This window comes from Lathyrus oleraceus, chromosome 1, assembly GCF_024323335.1.
Source record: "Lathyrus oleraceus cultivar Zhongwan6 chromosome 1, CAAS_Psat_ZW6_1.0, whole genome shotgun sequence".
In the NCBI taxonomy this organism is placed as follows: Eukaryota; Viridiplantae; Streptophyta; class Magnoliopsida; order Fabales; family Fabaceae; genus Lathyrus; species Lathyrus oleraceus.
In genome coordinates this window covers 428,411,710-428,439,657 of record NC_066579.1, presented here as the reverse complement: position 1 = coordinate 428,439,657, position 27,948 = coordinate 428,411,710, and the positions used below count along the sequence as shown (strand labels likewise).

Genomic DNA, 27,948 nt, shown 5'->3' with positions numbered 1-27,948 from the left:
ATTCAATTCTTAGGTTCATTGAATAATCAATGTATTTGGTCGGTTTATAGATTAGATACATTGATTATTCAATGAATTTAAAAAATGATTTATCTCTTAAATAAAAGAATAGTAGTAGTAAAACTTTATTTTAAACTACACAGATTAAAAAAATATAAGTTATACATTTAATTTTAAAAATGGCATTAATGTGTCACTTTAGAATTGTATTTGAAGGGATTCATCGTCAATTCTTTGAATATACAATGTCACCTCAAGTATGTGTGTTATTCTTTTGAATAGTAAAAAAGTGACAGGAAATTTTGACTAAATTATATTTAAATAGTGTTTTTGGATTCAGAAATAATTTAATTTTACTTTATTATACTAATTCAACCTAGTAAATAAGAATTACATTTTTACAAGACTTATTTGAAGTAAATTTGACAAACTTACCAACTAAAACAATCTCCAGAATCATAGTTTATAAATTTTGAAAACTTTAAAATTATTTTTAAAAAGAACATTTTTTTTATGATTATATATTTTAAAATAACCAAATTTGGTTTGATTGTTGAGTTTGTTATAATCATTTTAAAATTTATTGATGTATTCAAATTTATAAAAAAACTCAAAGGTAGCTTAATTATAAACTATTATTATTTTTTTATTAATAAACTATTGTAATTCTATCTTAGAAAATATTAGTACATTTTAAATTAGATTATACTCTTAGTTAAACAAAAAATATAAAATGATATTTTTAATTTAAATTAAGGGAAGAAATATTCAACTTATACGTAATATTAGTTAATTAAATATATTAATTATAAAAATAAAAAAAACTTTGATTATTTTTTTAAGTTGACACGGTACTAGTACAATAAGACTTAACTTATTAAATTATTGGGACGAATACAAAATTTCTAATAGAACAATTGTAAAATTGATAACTACTCCCTCCGTTTTTTATTATAAGTCGTTTTTGACTTTTCACACGTATTAAGAAATGTAATAATTATGGTATAAAATAGAGAAATTATTAAGGATTTTACAAAGTTGTCCTTCATTAATGATATTGAAAAGATAAATCGATATAATTGAAAGAAGAGAGAATAATAAATATTTAAGGGTATAGTAGGAAAAATAACATTAATGACTTATTGATATTATAAAACAACTTATATTGTGGTACAAAATATTTTCTTAAAGCGACATATAATAAAAAACGGAGGTAGTATTATCGTAATTATTAATAATATTATCTCAAAATTTCTAAATATATTAGTTTTCTTCTTATGCTATTTCTATATTTTATTATTTTATATAAAGTTACTTATTTACTTTTATAAACACATATAGAAAGGATTAACTAAAAATAGTTGCAGTTGAATTGTGAAACAGTGGGTCAAAAAATCCAAACAATATAGAGAAAAAAACCTTTATATATATATATATATATATATATATATATATATATATATATATATATATATATATATATATATATATATATATATATATATATATATATATATATATATATAATTAAATATTATATATTAGAAAATAGATAAAGAAAATTATTTAATAATAAAAGTTACATCGATGACGACATAAACAATCATTTTAAATTCCTCTTTATGGAGATTGATAATCAATAATTATAGAACATAAGAAAAAGAACTTACAACTAACTAAACACCTAGATTATATTTAATTATTTTAAATAATAAAATAGATAATGAGATGTTTGACTAAACATCTTTTATTGTTTTTTTAAATATCAATAATCTATACTTTTTAACAATGTTGTTTTAAGTTCTTATAAAAAGGAAATTCAATGTTTTTATCATTAGAGTATAGTATATATAACAACCTTACTTGATCAGACTAACTCACTACCAGCCAATTTGAAAAACTTCAAAAAGTCATAGTTACAATCACAATGAGAACTCAGTCTTTTTTTCTGATTGTCCTTCTTGTTATTTTTTCCTGTGCGTCCTTGAATCATGCTACCTTCCTCAACCCCAATGATCCATTAGTTAATGAGATTGGCAACTTTGCTGTAAACGAGTACAACAAGCAAGGTAATAAGCTGAAATTCGAGAAGGTCGTAAATGGTGTATCTGAAACAACATCCCAAGGGACCAACTACCGCATCACGCTTTCTGCATCAGATGGTTCAACCTCTAAAAATTATGCAGCCATTGTATTGGATAATCCAATACAACATGTTAGAAAACTGATGAACTTTGCACCTATTAAAGCCTAAATCATTAAAGTAGTTTATTTTATAAAATCATTTATCTTTAGTCTTCAAATTAGTGTACCAATAAAATGTATGTTTTGTATATCAGTAATTGATTATTGATCTAAATAAATTATCAATTTAAATTACGCTAAAACTTCATGTGGTTTTCTCTCTCCAGAAAGTTTGTGTTATAACTTTGTAATTTTAGTGTTGGTGTATTCAACCGAGAAAAATTATAATATTTATAAAATAATATCAAATTCATTGGATAAATTTAGAGAAAAACAATCCTACTCAATTATAGAATTTAGTTTGTTAAATATTTTTTTGACAAATCAAGAGTTTATTGTGTGTGAATCAATCAAAGATAATTTCATGAGCACTCATATTTTCTTACTGAAACAATGTTTGTTTTAATTGAAAACCTACTATAGTCATGTGTAGGGGTTATCGATGGGTTTTAATGTAATAAGTATTTAATAAAAATTTCTTGTTCAGTTTTTTTAGAGTTTTTGAAAGTTACTTATAATCATTACAAAAGAATTAATAATATTAATTGTAAAAACAAGAATATACAATTCAATGAATAAATAATAAACATTTTTGTAACTTAATTTTTTTATTTATAAATCTCCTTTTATATATTTTTTCTTCTTGAAGATTTTGAAGTGTCTGCAGAGTAGTAGTCTTATTTTATAAAATCAAGGGATTAACATCAAAATCGATGTTCAAAAACCGTAAAATAATCAATACTGCTTAACTCTTAATAATAACTCTTCATTCCCAATGTTTTTTTAAAAGTTATTTACTTATTTTAATCGGTTTGTAAATATTTAAATTAGTTTTTATTCATTTAAAGGTTATCTTTTCTTGATACAGATAAGAGCGGTTCCTTGAACATAAATAATTAGTACATAAAACAATTATATGAAATTTTTTAATATCAATTGAAAGCAACCCAAACCCCCGTATACATATAAACCTTATTATATTATCCATTATAATTATATGTTTTGTTGTTTAAATTTAATGGAAAACTCTCGTTGTTATAACATTGAGGAAAACATATAAAATCTCATCAAAGAAGTTTGTAAAATTATTATCATATAGTGCCATGTTATTAGTAGTATTCTTTCTTTTATACACCAAACTTTACAAACTTTGATATATGTATTCATCATGTTTAAATAGAAATAAATATAATTAATTAAACTCAATTATTTTTAAAATTTTAATTTTAGCTTCATTCCTTTATATAAAAGACAATTCAATTCTTAGGTTCATTGAATAATCAATGTATTTGGTCGGTTTATAGATTAGATACATTGATTATTCAATGAATTTAAAAAATGATTTATCTCTTAAATAAAAGAATAGTAGTAGTAAAACTTTATTTTAAACTACACAGATTAAAAAAATATAAGTTATACATTTAATTTTAAAAATGGCATTAATGTGTCACTTTAGAATTGTATTTGAAGGGATTCATCGTCAATTCTTTGAATATACAATGTCACCTCAAGTATGTGTGTTATTCTTTTGAATAGTAAAAAAGTGACAGGAAATTTTGACTAAATTATATTTAAATAGTGTTTTTGGATTCAGAAATAATTTAATTTTACTTTATTATACTAATTCAACCTAGTAAATAAGAATTACATTTTTACAAGACTTATTTGAAGTAAATTTGACAAACTTACCAACTAAAACAATCTCCAGAATCATAGTTTATAAATTTTGAAAACTTTAAAATTATTTTTAAAAAAGAACATTTTTTTTATGATTATATATTTTAAAATAACCAAATTTGGTTTGATTGTTGAGTTTGTTATAATCATTTTAAAATTTATTGATGTATTCAAATTTATACAAAAACTCAAAGGTAGCTTAATTATAAACTATTATTATTTTTTTATTAATAAACTATTGTAATTCTATCTTAGAAAATATTAGTACATTTTAAATTAGATTATACTCTTAGTTAAACAAAAAATATAAAATGATATTTTTAATTTAAATTAAGGGAAGAAATATTCAACTTATACGTAATATTAGTTAATTAAATATATTAATTATAAAAATAAAAAAAACTTTGATTATTTTTTTTAAGTTGACACGGTACTAGTACAATAAGACTTAACTTATTAAATTATTGGGACGAATACAAAATTTCTAATAGAACAATTGTAAAATTGATAACTACTCCCTCCGTTTTTTATTATAAGTCGTTTTTGACTTTTCACACGTATTAAGAAATGTAATAATTATGGTATAAAATAGAGAAATTATTAAGGATTTTACAAAGTTGTCCTTCATTAATGATATTGAAAAGATAAATCGATATAATTGAAAGAAGAGAGAATAATAAATATTTAAGGGTATAGTAGGAAAAATAACATTAATGACTTATTGATATTATAAAACAACTTATATTGTGGTACAAAATATTTTCTTAAAGCGACATATAATAAAAAACGGAGGTAGTATTATCGTAATTATTAATAATATTATCTCAAAATTTCTAAATATATTAGTTTTCTTCTTATGCTATTTCTATATTTTATTATTTTATATAAAGTTACTTATTTACTTTTATAAACACATATAGAAAGGATTAACTAAAAATAGTTGCAGTTGAATTGTGAAACAGTGGGTCAAAAAATCCAAACAATATAGAGAAAAAAACCTTTATATATATATATATATATATATATATATATATATATATATATATATATATATATATATATATATATATATATATATATATATATATATAGATATATTTAAATATTATATATTAGAAAATAGATAAAGAAAATTATTTAATAATAAAAGTTACATCGATGACGACATAAACAATCATTTTAAATTCCTCTTTATGGAGATTGATAATCAATAATTATAGAACATAAGAAAAAGAACTTACAACTAACTAAACACCTAGATTATATTTAATTATTTTAAATAATAAAATAGATAATGAGATGTTTGACTAAACATCTTTTATTGTTTTTTTAAATATCAATAATCTATACTTTTTAACAATGTTGTTTTAAGTTCTTATAAAAAGGAAATTCAATGTTTTTATCATTAGAGTATAGTATATATAACAACCTTACTTGATCAGACTAACTCACTACCAGCCAATTTGAAAAACTTCAAAAAGTCATAGTTACAATCACAATGAGAACTCAGTCTTTTTTTCTGATTGTCCTTCTTGTTATTTTTTCCTGTGCGTCCTTGAATCATGCTACCTTCCTCAACCCCAATGATCCATTAGTTAATGAGATTGGCAACTTTGCTGTAAACGAGTACAACAAGCAAGGTAATAAGCTGAAATTCGAGAAGGTCGTAAATGGTGTATCTGAAACAACATCCCAAGGGACCAACTACCGCATCACGCTTTCTGCATCAGATGGTTCAACCTCTAAAAATTATGCAGCCATTGTATTGGATAATCCAATACAACATGTTAGAAAACTGATGAACTTTGCACCTATTAAAGCCTAAATCATTAAAGTAGTTTATTTTATAAAATCATTTATCTTTAGTCTTCAAATTAGTGTACCAATAAAATGTATGTTTTGTATATCAGTAATTGATTATTGATCTAAATAAATTATCAATTTAAATTACGCTAAAACTTCATGTGGTTTTCTCTCTCCAGAAAGTTTGTGTTATAACTTTGTAACTTTAGTGTTGGTGTATTCAACCGAGAAAACTTATAATATTTATAAAATAATATCAAATTCATTGGATAAATTTAGAGAAAAACAATCCTACTCAATTATAGAATTTAGTTTGTTAAATATTTTTTTGACAAATCAAGAGTTTATTGTGTGTGAATCAATCAAAGATAATTTCATGAGCACTCATATTTTCTTACTGAAACAATGTTTGTTTTAATTGAAAACCTACTATAGTCATGTGTAGGGGTTATCGATGGGTTTTAATGTAATAAGTATTTAATAAAAATTTCTTGTTCAGTTTTTTTAGAGTTTTTGAAAGTTACTTATAATCATTACAAAAGAATTAATAATATTAATTGTAAAAACAAGAATATACAATTCAATGAATAAATAATAAACATTTTTGTAACTTAATTTTTTTATTTATAAATCTCCTTTTATATATTTTTTCTTCTTGAAGATTTAGAAGTGTCTGCAGAGTAGTAGTCTTATTTTATAAAATCAAGGGATTAACATCAAAATCGATGTTCAAAAACCGTAAAATAATCAATACTGCTTAACTCTTAATAATAACTCTTCATTCCCAATGTTTTTTTAAAAGTTATTTACTTATTTTAATCGGTTTGTAAATATTTAAATTAGTTTTTATTCATTTAAAGGTTATCTTTTCTTGATACAGATAAGAGCGGTTCCTTGAACATAAATAATTAGTACATAAAACAATTATATGAAATTTTTTAATATCAATTGAAAGCAACCCAAACCCCCGTATACATATAAACCTTATTATATTATCCATTATAATTATATGTTTTGTTGTTTAAATTTAATGGAAAACTCTCGTTGTTATAACATTGAGGAAAACATATAAAATCTCATCAAAGAAGTTTGTAAAATTATTATCATATAGTGCCATGTTATTAGTAGTATTCTTTCTTTTATACACCAAACTTTACAAACTTTGATATATGTATTCATCATGTTTAAATAGAAATAAATATAATTAATTAAACTCAATTATTTTTAAAATTTTAATTTTAGCTTCATTCCTTTATATAAAAGACAATTCAATTCTTAGGTTCATTGAATAATCAATGTATTTGGTCGGTTTATAGATTAGATACATTGATTATTCAATGAATTTAAAAAATGATTTATCTCTTAAATAAAAGAATAGTAGTAGTAAAACTTTATTTTAAACTACACAGATTAAAAAAATATAAGTTATACATTTAATTTTAAAAATGGCATTAATGTGTCACTTTAGAATTGTATTTGAAGGGATTCATCGTCAATTCTTTGAATATACAATGTCACCTCAAGTATGTGTGTTATTCTTTTGAATAGTAAAAAAGTGACAGGAAATTTTGACTAAATTATATTTAAATAGTGTTTTTGGATTCAGAAATAATTTAATTTTACTTTATTATACTAATTCAACCTAGTAAATAAGAATTACATTTTTACAAGACTTATTTGAAGTAAATTTGACAAACTTACCAACTAAAACAATCTCCAGAATCATAGTTTATAAATTTTGAAAACTTTAAAATTATTTTTAAAAAAGAACATTTTTTTTATGATTATATATTTTAAAATAACCAAATTTGGTTTGATTGTTGAGTTTGTTATAATCATTTTAAAATTTATTGATGTATTCAAATTTATACAAAAACTCAAAGGTAGCTTAATTATAAACTATTATTATTTTTTTATTAATAAACTATTGTAATTCTATCTTAGAAAATATTAGTACATTTTAAATTAGATTATACTCTTAGTTAAACAAAAAATATAAAATGATATTTTTAATTTAAATTAAGGGAAGAAATATTCAACTTATACGTAATATTAGTTAATTAAATATATTAATTATAAAAATAAAAAAAACTTTGATTATTTTTTTTAAGTTGACACGGTACTAGTACAATAAGACTTAACTTATTAAATTATTGGGACGAATACAAAATTTCTAATAGAACAATTGTAAAATTGATAACTACTCCCTCCGTTTTTTATTATAAGTCGTTTTTGACTTTTCACACGTATTAAGAAATGTAATAATTATGGTATAAAATAGAGAAATTATTAAGGATTTTACAAAGTTGTCCTTCATTAATGATATTGAAAAGATAAATCGATATAATTGAAAGAAGAGAGAATAATAAATATTTAAGGGTATAGTAGGAAAAATAACATTAATGACTTATTGATATTATAAAACAACTTATATTGTGGTACAAAATATTTTCTTAAAGCGACATATAATAAAAAACGGAGGTAGTATTATCGTAATTATTAATAATATTATCTCAAAATTTCTAAATATATTAGTTTTCTTCTTATGCTATTTCTATATTTTATTATTTTATATAAAGTTACTTATTTACTTTTATAAACACATATAGAAAGGATTAACTAAAAATAGTTGCAGTTGAATTGTGAAACAGTGGGTCAAAAAATCCAAACAATATAGAGAAAAAAACCTTTATATATATATATATATATATATATATATATATATATATATATATATATATATATATATATATATATATATATATATAGATATAATTTAAATATTATATATTAGAAAATAGATAAAGAAAATTATTTAATAATAAAAGTTACATCGATGACGACATAAACAATCATTTTAAATTCCTCTTTATGGAGATTGATAATCAATAATTATAGAACATAAGAAAAAGAACTTACAACTAACTAAACACCTAGATTATATTTAATTATTTTAAATAATAAAATAGATAATGAGATGTTTGACTAAACATCTTTTATTGTTTTTTTAAATATCAATAATCTATACTTTTTAACAATGTTGTTTTAAGTTCTTATAAAAAGGAAATTCAATGTTTTTATCATTAGAGTATAGTATATATAACAACCTTACTTGATCAGACTAACTCACTACCAGCCAATTTGAAAAACTTCAAAAAGTCATAGTTACAATCACAATGAGAACTCAGTCTTTTTTTCTGATTGTCCTTCTTGTTATTTTTTCCTGTGCGTCCTTGAATCATGCTACCTTCCTCAACCCCAATGATCCATTAGTTAATGAGATTGGCAACTTTGCTGTAAACGAGTACAACAAGCAAGGTAATAAGCTGAAATTCGAGAAGGTCGTAAATGGTGTATCTGAAACAACATCCCAAGGGACCAACTACCGCATCACGCTTTCTGCATCAGATGGTTCAACCTCTAAAAATTATGCAGCCATTGTATTGGATAATCCAATACAACATGTTAGAAAACTGATGAACTTTGCACCTATTAAAGCCTAAATCATTAAAGTAGTTTATTTTATAAAATCATTTATCTTTAGTCTTCAAATTAGTGTACCAATAAAATGTATGTTTTGTATATCAGTAATTGATTATTGATCTAAATAAATTATCAATTTAAATTACGCTAAAACTTCATGTGGTTTTCTCTCTCCAGAAAGTTTGTGTTATAACTTTGTAACTTTAGTGTTGGTGTATTCAACCGAGAAAACTTATAATATTTATAAAATAATATCAAATTCATTGGATAAATTTAGAGAAAAACAATCCTACTCAATTATAGAATTTAGTTTGTTAAATATTTTTTTGACAAATCAAGAGTTTATTGTGTGTGAATCAATCAAAGATAATTTCATGAGCACTCATATTTTCTTACTGAAACAATGTTTGTTTTAATTGAAAACCTACTATAGTCATGTGTAGGGGTTATCGATGGGTTTTAATGTAATAAGTATTTAATAAAAATTTCTTGTTCAGTTTTTTTAGAGTTTTTGAAAGTTACTTATAATCATTACAAAAGAATTAATAATATTAATTGTAAAAACAAGAATATACAATTCAATGAATAAATAATAAACATTTTTGTAACTTAATTTTTTTATTTATAAATCTCCTTTTATATATTTTTTCTTCTTGAAGATTTAGAAGTGTCTGCAGAGTAGTAGTCTTATTTTATAAAATCAAGGGATTAACATCAAAATCGATGTTCAAAAACCGTAAAATAATCAATACTGCTTAACTCTTAATAATAACTCTTCATTCCCAATGTTTTTTTAAAAGTTATTTACTTATTTTAATCGGTTTGTAAATATTTAAATTAGTTTTTATTCATTTAAAGGTTATCTTTTCTTGATACAGATAAGAGCGGTTCCTTGAACATAAATAATTAGTACATAAAACAATTATATGAAATTTTTTAATATCAATTGAAAGCAACCCAAACCCCCGTATACATATAAACCTTATTATATTATCCATTATAATTATATGTTTTGTTGTTTAAATTTAATGGAAAACTCTCGTTGTTATAACATTGAGGAAAACATATAAAATCTCATCAAAGAAGTTTGTAAAATTATTATCATATAGTGCCATGTTATTAGTAGTATTCTTTCTTTTATACACCAAACTTTACAAACTTTGATATATGTATTCATCATGTTTAAATAGAAATAAATATAATTAATTAAACTCAATTATTTTTAAAATTTTAATTTTAGCTTCATTCCTTTATATAAAAGACAATTCAATTCTTAGGTTCATTGAATAATCAATGTATTTGGTCGGTTTATAGATTAGATACATTGATTATTCAATGAATTTAAAAAATGATTTATCTCTTAAATAAAAGAATAGTAGTAGTAAAACTTTATTTTAAACTACACAGATTAAAAAATATAAGTTATACATTTAATTTTAAAAATGGCATTAATGTGTCACTTTAGAATTGTATTTGAAGGGATTCATCGTCAATTCTTTGAATATACAATGTCACCTCAAGTATGTGTGTTATTCTTTTGAATAGTAAAAAAGTGACAGGAAATTTTGACTAAATTATATTTAAATAGTGTTTTTGGATTCAGAAATAATTTAATTTTACTTTATTATACTAATTCAACCTAGTAAATAAGAATTACATTTTTACAAGACTTATTTGAAGTAAATTTGACAAACTTACCAACTAAAACAATCTCCAGAATCATAGTTTATAAATTTTGAAAACTTTAAAATTATTTTTAAAAAAGAACATTTTTTTTATGATTATATATTTTAAAATAACCAAATTTGGTTTGATTGTTGAGTTTGTTATAATCATTTTAAAATTTATTGATGTATTCAAATTTATACAAAAACTCAAAGGTAGCTTAATTATAAACTATTATTATTTTTTTATTAATAAACTATTGTAATTCTATCTTAGAAAATATTAGTACATTTTAAATTAGATTATACTCTTAGTTAAACAAAAAATATAAAATGATATTTTTAATTTAAATTAAGGGAAGAAATATTCAACTTATACGTAATATTAGTTAATTAAATATATTAATTATAAAAATAAAAAAAACTTTGATTATTTTTTTTAAGTTGACACGGTACTAGTACAATAAGACTTAACTTATTAAATTATTGGGACGAATACAAAATTTCTAATAGAACAATTGTAAAATTGATAACTACTCCCTCCGTTTTTTATTATAAGTCGTTTTTGACTTTTCACACGTATTAAGAAATGTAATAATTATGGTATAAAATAGAGAAATTATTAAGGATTTTACAAAGTTGTCCTTCATTAATGATATTGAAAAGATAAATCGATATAATTGAAAGAAGAGAGAATAATAAATATTTAAGGGTATAGTAGGAAAAATAACATTAATGACTTATTGATATTATAAAACAACTTATATTGTGGTACAAAATATTTTCTTAAAGCGACATATAATAAAAAACGGAGGTAGTATTATCGTAATTATTAATAATATTATCTCAAAATTTCTAAATATATTAGTTTTCTTCTTATGCTATTTCTATATTTTATTATTTTATATAAAGTTACTTATTTACTTTTATAAACACATATAGAAAGGATTAACTAAAAATAGTTGCAGTTGAATTGTGAAACAGTGGGTCAAAAAATCCAAACAATATAGAGAAAAAAACCTTTATATATATATATATATATATATATATATATATATATATATATATATATATATATATAGATATAATTTAAATATTATATATTAGGAAAATAGATAAAGAAAATTATTTAATAATAAAAGTTACATCGATGACGACATAAACAATCATTTTAAATTCCTCTTTATGGAGATTGATAATCAATAATTATAGAACATAAGAAAAAGAACTTACAACTAACTAAACACCTAGATTATATTTAATTATTTTAAATAATAAAATAGATAATGAGATGTTTGACTAAACATCTTTTATTGTTTTTTTAAATATCAATAATCTATACTTTTTAACAATGTTGTTTTAAGTTCTTATAAAAAGGAAATTCAATGTTTTTATCATTAGAGTATAGTATATATAACAACCTTACTTGATCAGACTAACTCACTACCAGCCAATTTGAAAAACTTCAAAAAGTCATAGTTACAATCACAATGAGAACTCAGTCTTTTTTTCTGATTGTCCTTCTTGTTATTTTTTCCTGTGCGTCCTTGAATCATGCTACCTTCCTCAACCCCAATGATCCATTACTTAATGAGATTGGCAACTTTGCTGTAAACGAGTACAACAATCAAGGTAATAAGCTGAAATTCGAGAAGGTCGTAAATGGTGTATCTGAAACAACATCCCAAGGGACCAACTACCGCATCACGCTTTCTGCATCAGATGGTTCAACCTCTAAAAATTATGCAGCCATTGTATTGGATAATCCAATACAACATGTTAGAAAACTGATGAACTTTGCACCTATTAAAGCCTAAATCATTAAAGTAGTTTATTTTATAAAATCATTTATCTTTAGTCTTCAAATTAGTGTACCAATAAAATGTATGTTTTGTATATCAGTAATTGATTATTGATCTAAATAAATTATCAATTTAAATTACGCTAAAACTTCATGTGGTTTTCTCTCTCCAGAAAGTTTGTGTTATAACTTTGTAACTTTAGTGTTGGTGTATTCAACCGAGAAAAATTATAATATTTATAAAATAATATCAAATTCATTGGATAAATTTAGAGAAAAACAATCCTACTCAATTATAGAATTTAGTTTGTTAAATATTTTTTTGACAAATCAAGAGTTTATTGTGTGTGAATCAATCAAAGATAATTTCATGAGCACTCATATTTTCTTACTGAAACAATGTTTGTTTTAATTGAAAACCTACTATAGTCATGTGTAGGGGTTATCGATGGGTTTTAATGTAATAAGTATTTAATAAAAATTTCTTGTTCAGTTTTTTTAGAGTTTTTGAAAGTTACTTATAATCATTACAAAAGAATTAATAATATTAATTGTAAAAACAAGAATATACAATTCAATGAATAAATAATAAACATTTTTGTAACTTAATTTTTTTATTTATAAATCTCCTTTTATATATTTTTTCTTCTTGAAGATTTTGAAGTGTCTGCAGAGTAGTAGTCTTATTTTATAAAATCAAGGGATTAACATCAAAATCGATGTTCAAAAACTGTAAAATAATCAATACTGCTTAACTCTTAATAATAACTCTTCATTCCCAATGTTTTTTTAAAAGTTATTTACTTATTTTAATCGGTTTGTAAATCTTTAAATTAGTTTTTATTCATTTAAAGGTTATCTTTTCTTGATACAGATAAGAGCGGTTCCTTGAACATAAATAATTAGTACATAAAACAATTATATGAAATTTTTTAATATCAATTGAAAGCAACCAAAACCCCCGTATACATATAAACCTTATTATATTATCCATTATAATTATATGTTTTGTTGTTTAAATTTAATGGAAAACTCTCGTTGTTATAACATTGAGGAAAATATATAAAATCTCATCAAAGAAGTTTGTAAAATTATTATCATATAGTGCCATGTTATTAGTAGTATTCTTTCTTTTATACACCAAACTTTACAAAATTTGATATATGTATTCATCATGTTTCAATAGAAATAAATAGAAATAATTAATTAATTAATTTAACTCAATTATTTTTAAATTTTAATTTTAGCTTCATTCCTTTATATAAAAGACAATTCAATTCTTAGGTTCATTGAATAATCAATGTATTTGATCGGTTTATAGATTAGATACATTGATTATTCAATGAATTTAAAAAATGATTTATCTCTTAAATAAAAGAATAGTAGTAGTAAAACTTTATTAATGTACACAGATTAAAAAAATATAAGTTATACATTTAATTTTTAAAATGGCATTAATGTGTCACTTTAGAATTGTATTTGAAGGGATTCATCGTCAATTCTTTGAATATACAATGTCACCTCAAGTATGTGTTTTATTCTTTTGAATAGTAAAAAAGTGACAGGAAATTTTGACTAAATTATATTTAAATAGTGTTTTTGGATTCAGAAATAATTTAATTTTACTTTATTATACTAATTCAACCTAGTAAATAAGAATTACATTTTTACAAGACTTATGTGAAGTAAATTTGACAAGCTTACCAACTAAAACAATCTCCATAATCATAGTTTATAAATTTTGAAAACTTTAAAATTATTTTTAAAAAAGAACATTTTTTTTATGATTATATATTTTAAAATAACCAAATTTGGTTTGATTGTTGAGTTTATTATAATCATTTTAAAATTTATTGATGTATTCAAATTTAAAAAAAAACTCAAAGGTTGCTTAATTTTAAACTATTATAATTTTTTATTAATAAACTATTGTAATTCTATCTTAGAAAATATTAGTACGTTTTAAATTAGATTATACTCTTAGTTAAACAAAAAATATAAAATGATATTTGTAATTTAAATTAAGGGAAGAAATATTCAACTTATACATAATATTAGTTAATTAAATATATTAATGATAAAAATAAAAAAAACTTTGATTTTTTTTAAGTTGACACGGTACTAGTACAATAAGAGTTTAACTTATTAAATTTATGCAAGAGAAGTTGTTTGCTGAAGTTTCGAAGGATTATGATTATTATGATGTTCCGTTGTGGATTGTGTGCAATGAATATATTACATGTAGATCTTAGTTTTTATTTTAGGAACTATTGTATGTCATGTTCCATTCTTTCTATTTTATTTATGGACATGTATATAATGATGTCATTAAGCTCTTATGTTGTATCAGTACCAATTAATACTATGTATAATGTATTTACTAGATGTATATTATACGTGGTATCACATCATTGATGAGAGAAATCACAATGTTGTGGAACCTAATAATGTATTTGGATGTTTTCTCTTGATCGTGCACATACCATTTGAGATGCTTATATAAAGTATAAAATGGGGATCTGGCGCCAATGACTCGTTCCATAATTGAGTTTGAGTCCCAACCATGGCGGGGCATGGGGGAGAGGTGGACACCTAAGTAGGTTCGAGTCCCATACGGTGAAATATACTCAAAGTGGGTTCAAGTCTCATACAAGTGACAGTTCTTGAAGTGGGCCTGAATCCCATGGAGAAGTTGATAGCCATACAAAAGTCGAGTCATAGAGCATGTGTGAAGTGAGCCTTTCCCTATACGTAGGTTCGGTCGGGGATCGGTGTTTCTTGAATCCATATTGTGATTTATTGAGCTATGCGAACTCAAGTGGCATGTTTCCATACATTTTGAATATCCCTTAAAGAGTTAAGTCTTAGTTAGGTTGTGTGGGTGATACATAAGTAACAAAAGATGAAGTCTTAATTAGGTTATATGAACTCAAGTGACATGTTTCCAGTGTTGTATTTGTGTGAGAAATTTTTTGGTACCATAGTACCCTAATGGTTTGTTATTGTGTAGCTTTAACAGGCAGTTTTGATTCTGAGTATATCACATGTAACGTCATCAGTTTCTAAATAATGGGTTCCAATTCCGCTTCTACGTCAGTCATAAGAAGTTCTGAAAGATGTTCAAAGTTGTTGCTGCAATGATATTTCTCCTTCTATGTTGATTCACTCATGAGAAGCTTCTGAGGAGATGTTATGTTGCTACTGTAATGTTCTCTCATTTCATGCTTATGGATGTGACTCTGATCTCTAAAGCTTATGAATGGTGGCAAATTTATGAAGTTATGTTACTTAGCTGAAGATTCTGAAGATCTCAAGTCAAACGTTGAGGTTATCAAGGTTATGACTGTAGGTTCTGAAGACTCTGAATATTCTGAAGATACTTAAGATCTTAAGCAAGACTACTGATGTTGTCAAGGTTTCTAACCGAAGATTCTGAAGTTTATGAGTCTAGCTTTATGTCTCTTCATTTCATGCTTCATCAAATTTCATCAGAAGTTGATGAACTTAAAGATAAGATCAAATGGGTACGTGATCAAATAATACATAGTACAAATTAAATATTCTTTCAACTACCTGATTTCGTGGGTAAGGACGATACTATATATCACACATGTCATTGTTTATTGGTGAAGGATAGTACGCAGTATCACTCCTTTCACCATCCAACAGTGAATAGTTGCTCTATTTGGTTTCCCCATTTTTCCCTCCAACAGTCTCTTTTCTTGTGCTATATAAGTGAGACTTGGAGACCTGAAGAAAGTGGTCGGTGCTACAACACTTTGACAAGTCTGTTTCTTTGTGAAAAGTTATCAATTTTGTACACAGTTTTTCTTTAAGTAATTATTTATCATTTGTGTAAAATCTACTTGTGCAAAAGCAACTTGTAACACATAAAATATTATTCAAACTGTTTGTTTGATTCCTTAAGGAGACTAGGGTATAGTCGGATCCTTGAGAAGACAAAGAAGGTTATTTTTTGTGAGTCCTTAAGGAGACTGGGATATATTCGGATCCTTGAGAAGACAAAGAAAGTTATTCTTTGTGATTATTGTAATCAGTTGATTATAGTGGATTAAGTTCTTGTGTATAAGGCGAAATCACATTGGCGGATGTACTGGAGTACCTTTGATTTTCAAGTGAACCAAGATAAAAATACTTGTGGTTTTATCTATTTGTAATTAACATTTAAGTGGTGCTTTTGAGTTGGTAAAAAGATTTTGTTTTTAAAACCCAATTCAAACCCCCCATTTCTTGTGTTTTCACATCTTCAATTCGCATCAGGGCTTGATTCTGATTAGGATAAAAGATTTATCAACACTTCACCGTGTTCAGTACCAATTCAGTTTTGTGTGAGAAATAATGGTCGCTGCTAACGTTGTTAACAACAATGAAAGAGATCACTACACTGCAAAACCACTAATCTTTGATGGTGAGAAATTTGATTATTGGAAAGATATAATAGAAATTTTCTTTCTTGCTTACGATGTTGATCTCTAGGATCTTGTAGTTATGATAAATACATTCACCCCGTTAATGTTGAAGGAAATAATATAGAAAGAAATGCTATGACTGATCAACAGAAGAAAGATTTCAAAAATCATCATAAGGCCAGAACTATATTGCTAAGTGTTATCTCTAATACTGAGTATGAGAAGATAACAAATAGGGATTCTGCCAAATCTATTTTTGACTCTCTGAGGATGACTCATGAGGGGAATGCTCAAGTAAAGGAGACAAAGGCCTTGGCCTTAATCCAAAAGTACGAGGAATTAAGGATGGAGGATGATGAAACAATTGAGACTATGTTCTCAAGGTTTCAGATGCTTGTTGCAGGACTGAAAGTTATGGACAAAGGATACTCTACAGATGACCATGTCAAGAAGATAATCATAAGTCTCCCTAAAAATGGAGACCTATGGTATCTGCTTTGAAGCTAGCAAAGGATCTTAGCAGTGTTAATCTTGAATAACTTGTTAGTTCTTTAAGAAGTAGAGATATTGAGCTCGAGGAATATGAACCTCAGAAGTGAGGTAAATATGTTGCTTTAAATTCTAAGCTTGAGAAGACAAAAGCTTATCAAGTCGAGGAAGAATTGGAAGGTTATGATGAAGACTTAGAAGATAATGATGAGTTGTGTCTGATTTCAAAGAGAGTCAACGGACTCTGGAAGCACAGGAATAATGGTCAAGGTAAGTTCATTGGAGCTAGAAGGGCTGCTGTTCGTTCTGATTCTTCGTCTGGACAAAAGAAGCAAGGTTATGGTACATAGGTTATCTTCTTTGAGTGCAAGGAGCCAGGACACAACCAAAATGATTGTCTTAAGATAAAAAAGGACAAAATGCCTAAGAAGAATTTTTCTAAAGGCAAGAATGGGCTAATGGCTACATGGGATGACTCAGAATCAGAAGAATAAGAAGATTCTGACAAGGAACAATCCAATGTTGAATTGATGGCAATAACAACTGATCCATAAGGTTCTGAAGAACTAGAAGACAAATTGTTGTCGGAATCAGAATCAGACTCTGATTCTGAAGAGGTATTTTTTAACCTATCTCATTCTGATCTTGAATCATGTCTCTCTGAAATGCTGGAAAAGTACCAGAGTCTTCAGAGTAAGTACAAGGACCTTAAACAAGTCCAAGTAGTTACTTCTGAAACTTGCAGTGAGCTTCAGAAAGATATTTCCTCTCTAAATAAAAAGTATTCTCTTTATAAAGTAACAACTTTACTTTGAAAAGCAAATTTTCAAAAATAGAGGAGGAAATAATATCATAAGCTTTTGGTACTGATTGCATCATTTGAAATGACAGAGTATTCCAGTACTTTCTGACTAAAAGCATAGATAGAAGAAAAATGACTTATTTAATTATGGAGTTAGCAGAAATGGAAAGAAAGGTTTAGGTTGTACAAAAACTATAAAACCTGACGAAATTCAATAGGTAAAACCAAAAACCTCTCTATGAGTATTTCGTTCCTGCTGGCACTGAGCTTGATGTCTCTGCACTGACACAAAAACATACTAAGGGTAAGAACTCAGTTCTGAAACATAAGTATCATGCACAAATTCCCCATGATTATCCTTTTGCACAAAGACCCAAAGTTATAAGAAACTCTGGGAAAACTAACATGAGAGGACCCAGAAAGTGGGTACCTAAGGATAAAATAATTTATGTTGCAGACATCCTTAGCAGCTCAGCTGAAACACTGGTCACGGTACCTGGACAATGGATGCTCGCGAAATATGACATCCAGAAGGTTTATGTTCCAAGATTTGGAACTTAATCCTGGAGGCTTCGTTGGTTGTGGAAGAAACCAGAAAGCAAAGATCATTGGCTCTGGAACTATTGGTAACAGTAAACTTCCTTATATTGCTAATGTTTTTTAGTTGATGGTCTAATGCATAACCTTTTGTCTATTAGTCAACTTAGTGACAATGGTTATGATATCATTTTTAATCAAAATTCTTATAAGGTTGTTAGTTAGAAATGAAATTCTGGTATCAGATATGAGATGCCAGAGGTAATGTCACGACACTAATATCTGAACAATATAAACAGGATAAAAGATAAAGAACATTAGTACAAGTGACACAAGCAATTGTTAACCCAGTTCGGTGCAAACTCACCTACGTCTAGGGGATACCAAGCCAGGAAGGAAATCCACTAAACAGAATTAGTTCAAAGACTCTCAGTAAACAACTTCAAGTTACAGTCTTTTCACCTAATATCTACACGTGTGACTTCTATCTAAGAACTCTTAGATAAGAGATCCTACTCACTCCCCCTCAATCACAGCAGTAACGTAAAAACAAGTATTATAATGAAAGAAGACACTCTTCAAGAACACATACTTGATCTTGCTTAAAAGCTTCAACCAAGTAAACACACACTCATGCTTCAAAGCTTAGAGTGGACAAATTACAACACAAGAAATAACGAATGAAATAATGAGAGAGAATAAGGGTTTTAGTCTTGTGTGGTCGTGTGTATTGTGAGCCATTCATCTCTCTACCCGTGTGACTTCTATCTAAGAACTCTTAGATAAGAGATCCTGCTCACTCCCCCTCAATCACAGCAGTGATGTAAAAACAAATATTACAGTGAAAGAAGACACTCTTCAAGAACATATACTTGATCTTGCTTAAAAGCTTCAACCAAGTAAACACACACTCATGCTTCAAAGCTTAGAGTGGACAAATTACAACTCAAAAGTTAGTCCAATTCAATCATCAATGGATGAATGAATGGCTCACAATACACACGACCACACAAGACTAAAACCCTTCTTCTCTCACTATTTCGTTCGTTATTTCTTGTGTGTTAAAACCAGGTTTTCCATGCCGTTTATATAGAAGCGTTTGGCTGGGCTTGGATATCATAAAACCCTAAAACTATTTTCCATTCGTATCTTCTTATGACAGCTGATCATATCTTGTTGGAAAATACATCACTCTGGTTTTAATTACTGATTGAATGGCGCGTTCAATCATCACATCAATTACACATAGATTAGCATAAAAAGCGCAATCACACAATACATAACATTCAGACCGAATGTTTTGTATACAGATGTCTTGACATCGAGTCTGACATCTCAGTTAAATCCTGCACATCCATATTTTAAACATCCTGCAGAAACCTGTTATCTCATGTCAAGACAACACTTGTGACAACTTGTGAAAACTCTAGGTTTTACCAAAATTGATGCCAACACATAGAACCAACAAACTCCCCCTTTGGAAAATTTTGGCTAAAACATACATCAGATCATTTGTTTCACAAGAGAATAATCACAGTATCAGTTTAGCAGCAGAAGTAATAAAACACACATTACTAGCTAAGATAGCAACTAGTACACATATTAAACACACATGCACTTGTGCACCACCTCCCTCTCAGTTTGCTCAACACAGAAAAAACACTTCTCCTCTTTATCATCACCTGTAACATACACCTCCCCATATAACATCACCTGTAACATACACCTCTCCATCTAACATCACCTTCAACATCACCTGTACTAAATAGATTATCTCCAACATACCTCATCTTCAACATCATTTGTCATCTCTTTATAATATAGCATAGATACTTTAGCTACTTCTCCCCCTTTTTATCCAAAAGAGACCAAAGAGACAAAATAAATGTCTAATAGTCAAATAGAATGTCACACAGAATGTCAAAGCAGATTGTTAAGTGTTACAGATCCCAGAACACACACAGCTATACAAGCTGAGATAAAAGTCCAGAAAAACCAAAAAGAACCCAGAAAAAAATACATCAAGGTAGCAGAACATGACTACCAAAAGAAACACCAGAACATCCATCTCAACACACCATCAGAAGAGTGGGGGACAACTTCAACAAAACTAGTCAGGGGAGCTTGCATCTTCATCAGCATCAGAACCAGAATTGCCACTTGTTTCATCTTTAGATTCAGACCTCTCACCAGAGGTTTGGGCTTCTGTTTCCTTGGCCTGTCCAACATTCTCTCTTTCAGCTTGCTCCAAGCTTCAATCAGAGCCTCCAAAGCTTCTTTCCTGGATTTTTCTACCCTTATCCCTGTATCTAATTCTTTACAAGTTTCTTTCAGTTCAGCAATAAGACCACCTTTTGAGGTTGGCTTCTTCACAGCAGATGTCATGACAATGTCTTCGACATGACTGCCTTCAAACAATTTGTATTGAACTGATAGAGGAGGTTTTCTTCTACTAGGAAGATCATTTGTGCTCAGAATTCTAGGTTGCTGGCTCAGGATAATCCCACAAATCATTGAGGGAAAAGTTATGGGCAGCTTTACTGCATTTGTAGAAGCATGTTTGACAATTTGTTCAAACATAAATCTACCATAATCAAATTTCAGCTTGGTTCCAACAGCAAAGATGAACCTTCCAAGGGAATTTGAAATTGTAGAGATGTGGTTGGTAGGCACCCAATTTGCTGACCCTATCTTGTGCAAAATAGCATATTTCACAGTCAACTTCCTAGCAGGGAGATGCTTTTTACTAGGCCACTCCTTGACCTGTCTTGCAGTAGTTTCCCTACATACCTCATTGTATGTGGCTTCCAGTTCACATGCACCTTCTGTTCCTCTTCCTAGAAACTTGTTAATCACAGTTGGAGAAAAAGTGATACACTTCCCTCTTACAAACACTTTACAAAACTCCTTGCTGTTTTTATCAGCAATGTCTTCAGGGATGTTGACCACGAATTCTTTCACCAGTCCTTCATAACACTGAGATAACCCAGCAACAGTTTTCATTAATCCATCATTTTTAATAAGGTCCATGACCTCTTTGACCTCCATAACATCCTTGCCTAATTCTCTCTCCACCGCCACCCTTCTTTGGATTATGAACTTCCATTTTGCTGCTCCATCTTCAAGATGGAAGGAAATATTGTCCAAGTGTACAGGAGCAACTTTTGCAGGGGATTTCTTAACAGTTGTCCTCTTGACAAGGGAGATGTCAGGGACATCTTCTTCAACATCTTCATCTGACTCATAAATTTCTCTCACTTTCCTCTTCTTCACCTCATCTTTGCTCCAAGACTTTAAGGGGCCTACAGCAGTAGCCTTCTTAGTAGTTTTGGCTGACATCATTTCAGCCACAGACCTACCCTTTATGGTCTTCATCCTCTTAGCCACACTAGGCTTCAAGTGATGAAGCAAGTTATCATCTTGATCATCCGAACTATCATCTTCTAGGTCAATCACCTTCTTTGCAGAATCATGCTTCTTAGACTGTGAAGCATTGGTAGTAGGTGATGCCACAGATTTCTTACCAGACAAAGTTTACCCTAAAGAGCACAAACCTTCAACAGCCATATCTTTTTCAGACCTAGAGGAATCATCATCCTTCTCATTATGAGGTCCAACCTCAAGAGAGGGGTCCCTTCTTGATAGAGGAGTAGAAACTCCTTTTACAGAATGTCCTTCATTGAGAATCCTAGTGACTAGGTTTCTTATGACACGATCAGTGTGATGCATGTCGTCCTTAGAACTAGGAGTATGAGTAAAGATGGAGGGGATATTGGAACTGTTACCTTGAGTAGGGCATGCAGTGGCGGATGAGTCAGGAGCTTCGCCTGGAATGATAGACAGGGGAATCACGTCCAAAATATCTTCATCAAGAAAGTCCATAGAAGGTGTTCTATCTTTGTGAGTAGGTTTGGTAGTTTTAGAACCAGATGGTGTTGGATGTTGTGACATCTTGTTGTTTTTGTGGAAAGGTTTCAGTTGCCCTAGCAGAGAAGTTTGATGAAGTTGCAGGAAGTTGGAAATGTTTGAGTAGAGGTTGCATGTGAAAAGGCAATAGATGGAATTTCCAATACTAGGTGATGATTTATCATAAATGGGGCACTTTATTTTAAGTGGGCAGACAATATTTTTATTACCTTTTCCACTCCAAATTAATTGCTACAAATTCTCATAAATACAAATCCCTAATTTCCCTCTTAGAGATTCAAATTGATTTGCATCCAAGGCCTTTGTAAAGATATTAGCTAACTGCATTTCAGTAGCAACATGCTCTAGGACTATGATTTTATCGTCCACTAGCTCTCTAATAAAATGATGACGAATATCAATATGTTTTATCCTGCTGTGCTGAATAGGATTCTTAGAAATATTTATAGCACTCAGGTTGTCACAGTACAATGTCATGACATCTTGCGTGACATTGTATTCAGTCAGCATCTGTTTCATCCAAACCAGTTGAGAACAACTACTTCCAGCTGCTATGTATTCAGCTTCAGCAGTGGACAGAGACACACAATTTTGTTTCTTACTAAACCATGATATTAAGTTGTTCCCCAAGAAGAAGCATCCTCTTGATGTTCTTTTCCTATCATCGGCACTTCCAGCCCAATCAGCATCACAGTATCCAGTCAGCATAGATCCAGATCCATGAGTGTACAGTATCCCATAGTCATTGGTGCCATTGACATATTTCAGTATCCTTTTCACTTGGTTTATGTGACTGACTTTTGGTTCATCTTGATATCTAGCACAAACACCTACAACAAAAGCAATGTCAAGTCTGCTTGTTGTGAGATATATCAGACTCCCTATCATGCTTATGTAGAGACTTTGATCTACACTAACACCATTTTCATCTTTAGAGACTTTCAGATGAGTAGGATCAGGTGTCCTTTTATGACTTGCATTCTCCATGCCAAACTTCTTAATAATGTTTTTGGCATATTTTCTTTGAGATAGAAAGATAAAATCTTCCATCTGCTTGACTTGTTGCCCGAGAAAATAGGCCAGCTCTCCAACAAGGCTCATTTCAAATTCAAACTGCATTTTTTTAACAAAATGTTCGACCATCTTATTTGACATCCCACCAAACACAATATCATCCACATATATCTGATCCACCATGAGTTTTCCTCCTTCATTCTTAACAAATAAGGTCTTATCAATGCCTTCCTTCCTGTATCCATTATCAATGAGAAACAATGTGAGTCTATCATACCAAGCCCTAGGAGCTTGTTTCAAACCATAAAGGGCTCTCCTCAACTTATACACATGCTTTGGAAGATTTGGATCTGTAAACCCTTTAGGTTGTTCAACATACACTTCCTCATTTAAGTAACCATTCAAGAAGGCACTTTTTACATCCATTTGGAACAGTTTAAACTTCAGAATACATGTCACTCCAAGCAATAGTCTAATGGACTCAAGGCGAGCTACAGGGGCAAATGTTTCATCAAAGTCAACTCCTTTAACTTGAGTGTATCCTTGTGCTACTAATCTTGCTTTATTTTTAGTAACCACCCCTTGTTCATCAGATTTATTCTTGTAAATCCACTTTGTTCCAATAATATTTATTCCTTCAGGTCTTGGAACCAGTTCCCATACTTCATTTCTCTTGAATTGGCCTAACTCTTCCTACATGGCATTGATCCAGAATTCATCAGTTAAGGCTTCCTTGACATTCCTAGGCTCAAACTTGGACACAAAACAACCATGTGAGATCACTTCCCTTGATCTAGTAGTGACCCCTTTATTTAGGTCTCCTATAATGAGATCTTTAGGATGATCCTTCTGAATTCTGATAGAGGGTCCCTTATTAATTTTGTCAGCTTCAGGTTCAGCTTGAGTGAGTTCACTCTCATTACTTTTATCTAGGAAATCAGTTGGGCCATCATTTAGAGATGTCTCAACATCGTTTGTGACATTAGTCTGTTGATCATCAACCACAACATTGATAGATTCCATCATTACTTTTGTTCTGGAATTAAAGACTCTAAATCCTCTGTTGTTTGTTGAGTAGCCCAGAAATATTCCTTCATCACTCTTGGGATCCATCTTCCTTCTTTGTTCACGATCAGTCAGGATATAACATTTACTACCAAACACATGGAAGTATTTGACAGTGGGTCTTCTTCCTTTCCAAACTTTATATAAAGTAGTAGGAGTCCCTTTCTTCAAGGTTACATAGCAGGTTGTGTTCATAGTTTCAGCCTAGAAGTGGTAGGGCTATTTCTTAGCATGAATCATAGCTCTGGCAGATTCTTGGAGAGTTCTATTTTTCCTTTCTACCACACCATTTTGCTGAGGGGTAATGGGAGATGAGAACTCATGACTAATTCCTTCAGATGAACAGAATCCAGAAAATTTGTTGTTCTCAAATTCTTTCCCATGATCACTTCTGATTCTGACAATCTGACTTTCTTTTTCTCTTTGAAGTCTTAGGCAAAGATCTTTGAATACCTCAAATACATCAAATTTTTCCCTTATAAAATTGACCCAGGTGTATCTGGAGAAGTCATCCACCACCACATAAGCATACTTTTTCCCACCAAGACTTTCCACCTACATAGGTCCCATCAAGTCCATGTGGAGAAGTTCCAGCACTCTGGAAGTGGTGTCATGCCTGAGCTTTTGATGTGACATCTTTGTCTGTTTTCCAATCTGACACTCCCTACAAACTCTTCCTTCATCAATCTTTAAGTTTGGGATTCCTCTGACAGCTTCAACAGATATAATCCTTTTCACTCCTTTAAGATGCAGATGGACCAATTTTTGATGCCATAGCTTCACTTCTTCTTCTTTGGCTAGAGTACACATTGATGAATAACTAGTTTCTTGTGAACTCCATATATAGCAGTTGTCCTTAGACCTGACTCCTTTCATGATCACTTCATTTTCTTTATTAGTAATCAGACATTCAGTTTTTGTGAAGTTTACATTTAGACCTTGGTCACATAGTTGACTAATGCTGATTAGGTTTGCAGTCAGTCCTTTAACAAGTAGCACATTGTCAAGGTTAGGGACTCCAGGGCAGTTTAGCTTTCCAATCCCCTTGGTTTCACCCTTTTCTCCATCACCAAAGGTTACATAGCTGGTGGCATGAGGATGAAGGTCAATTAGTAGGTTTTTACTTCCAGTCATGTGTCTGGAGCATCCACTGTCAAAATACCAGTCCTCTTTGGCTGAAACTCTGAAGGGAGTGTGAGCTATCAGGTCAGTAGAACCAGTCCTAGGAACCCATTGTTTTCTGTTGACAGGGATGTGGTGTTTGGGTCTAGGTTGATGATGAGAAGGACTAGGATATCCATACAACTTAAAGCAGAATGGTTTTATGTGGCCAAATTTTCCACAGTAATGACATCTCCATCTTTGGTGTTTTCCTTTATGTTGTCTTTCCTTATGATGTTCCGACACATGATGTGACATCTTTGGTTTGCTACCAGTGTGACTAGACTCGGGTTTGGATTCATTGAACCCAAGGCTAGACTTGTCTCCTGCCATTTTTCCAGTTTGGATAATTTTGTCTAAGGTGTCAGATCCATTGTTTAGCATTCTGACATACTTTGTCATCTCATCCAGTTTGGAGTTCAAGAACATTGCTTCAGTCTTCAACTTAGAGATGGTTTCCAAGTGTTCTGTCTTCTCATCCTCCAGTTGTGTTATCAATTTCTTCTGACTTTCCACTTGTTGACACACTTCTTCACTTATATAACACAACTTTCTGTAGGTAGTGGCTAACTCATCAAAGGTTACTTCATCATCACTTGAGTCTTCATCAGAACCCCATCTTCCAGTCAAGACAGTCACAAGATAGGCAGACTCTCCTTCTGTTTCACTTTTATCAGACCAAGTAGCAGCAAGACTCTTCTTCTGTTTCTTGAGGTAGGTCCCACATTCAGCTCTAATGTGTCCATACCCATCACATTCATGGCACATAACTCCTTTTCCTTGTTTAGACTTTTCATCGGATCTTGTTCTTCTTCCAACATCATTGGACCTATTGATGTCAGATGAGATGTTCTTGACATTAGACTTGGACCTTACAGCCATCTTTTTCAGAAGTTTGTTGAACTGTCTCCCCAGTAATGCTACATCATTTGCCAGATCTTCATCAGTATCTTGACCACTTTCTTCCTCTTTCTCTTCAGCGTTTGACATGAAGGCTATGCTTTTGACTTTCTTTTCAGATCCATCACACATTCCCAACTCAAATGTTTGGAGGGATCCAATTAGCTCATCCACTCTCATATTGCAAATGTCTTGAGATTCTTCTATGGCTGTCACTTTCATGGCAAATCTCTTGGGAAGTGACCTGAGTATTTTCCTCACTAGTTTTTCATCTGACATCTTCTCACCTAGGGCTCCTGAGGCATTAGCAATTTCAAGGATATTCATATGAAAGTCATGAATATTTTCATCTTCTTTCATCCTCAAATTTTCAAACTTAGTAGTAAGCAGCTGCAATCTAGACATCTTCACTCTAGAGGTACCTTCATGAGTGGTTTTGAGAATATTCCAAGCATCTTTAGCCACCTCACAGTTGTTCACCAGTCTGAAGATGTTCTTACCAACCCCATTTAATATAGCATTCAATGATTTAGAGTTTCTAAGGGCTAGTTCATCCTCCTCCTTGGTCCATTGTTCCTCAGCCTTCTTATCAGTTGTAACTTCTCCTTCCTTAGTAATAACTGGATGTTCCCAGCCTGTTAGAACAACCTTCCAAGCCTTATTATCCAATGATTTCAGGAAGGCTACCATTCAAGGTTTCCAGTAGTCATAGTTAGATCCATCCAGAATTGGTGGTCTGTGAACAGATCCTCCGTCTCTATCCATAGTACCAGAAAGTAACGTCCCTAGATCTCACCCAGAACCAGAGCAGGATGCCTGCTCTGATACCAATTGAAATTCTGGTATCATATATGAGATGTCGAAGGTAATGTCATGACACTAATATCTAAACAATATAAACAGGAAAAAAGATAAAGAACAGTAGTACAAGTGACGCAAGCAATTGTTAAC

The 27,948-nt window shown here is 29.3% G+C and overlaps 1 long non-coding RNA gene across 1 annotated transcript in view; it reads left to right on the top strand.

The window, feature by feature from the left end:
- Window positions 1-12,813, top strand: part of LOC127079553 (uncharacterized) — a 70,263-nt gene extending 57,450 nt beyond the window's left edge. The window contains exon 2 of the long non-coding RNA XR_007787934.1: window positions 12,504-12,813. This is a non-coding gene — a long non-coding RNA (uncharacterized LOC127079553). The remainder of the gene's footprint in view (window positions 1-12,503) is intronic.
- Window positions 12,814-27,948: the final 15,135 nt, after the last annotated feature.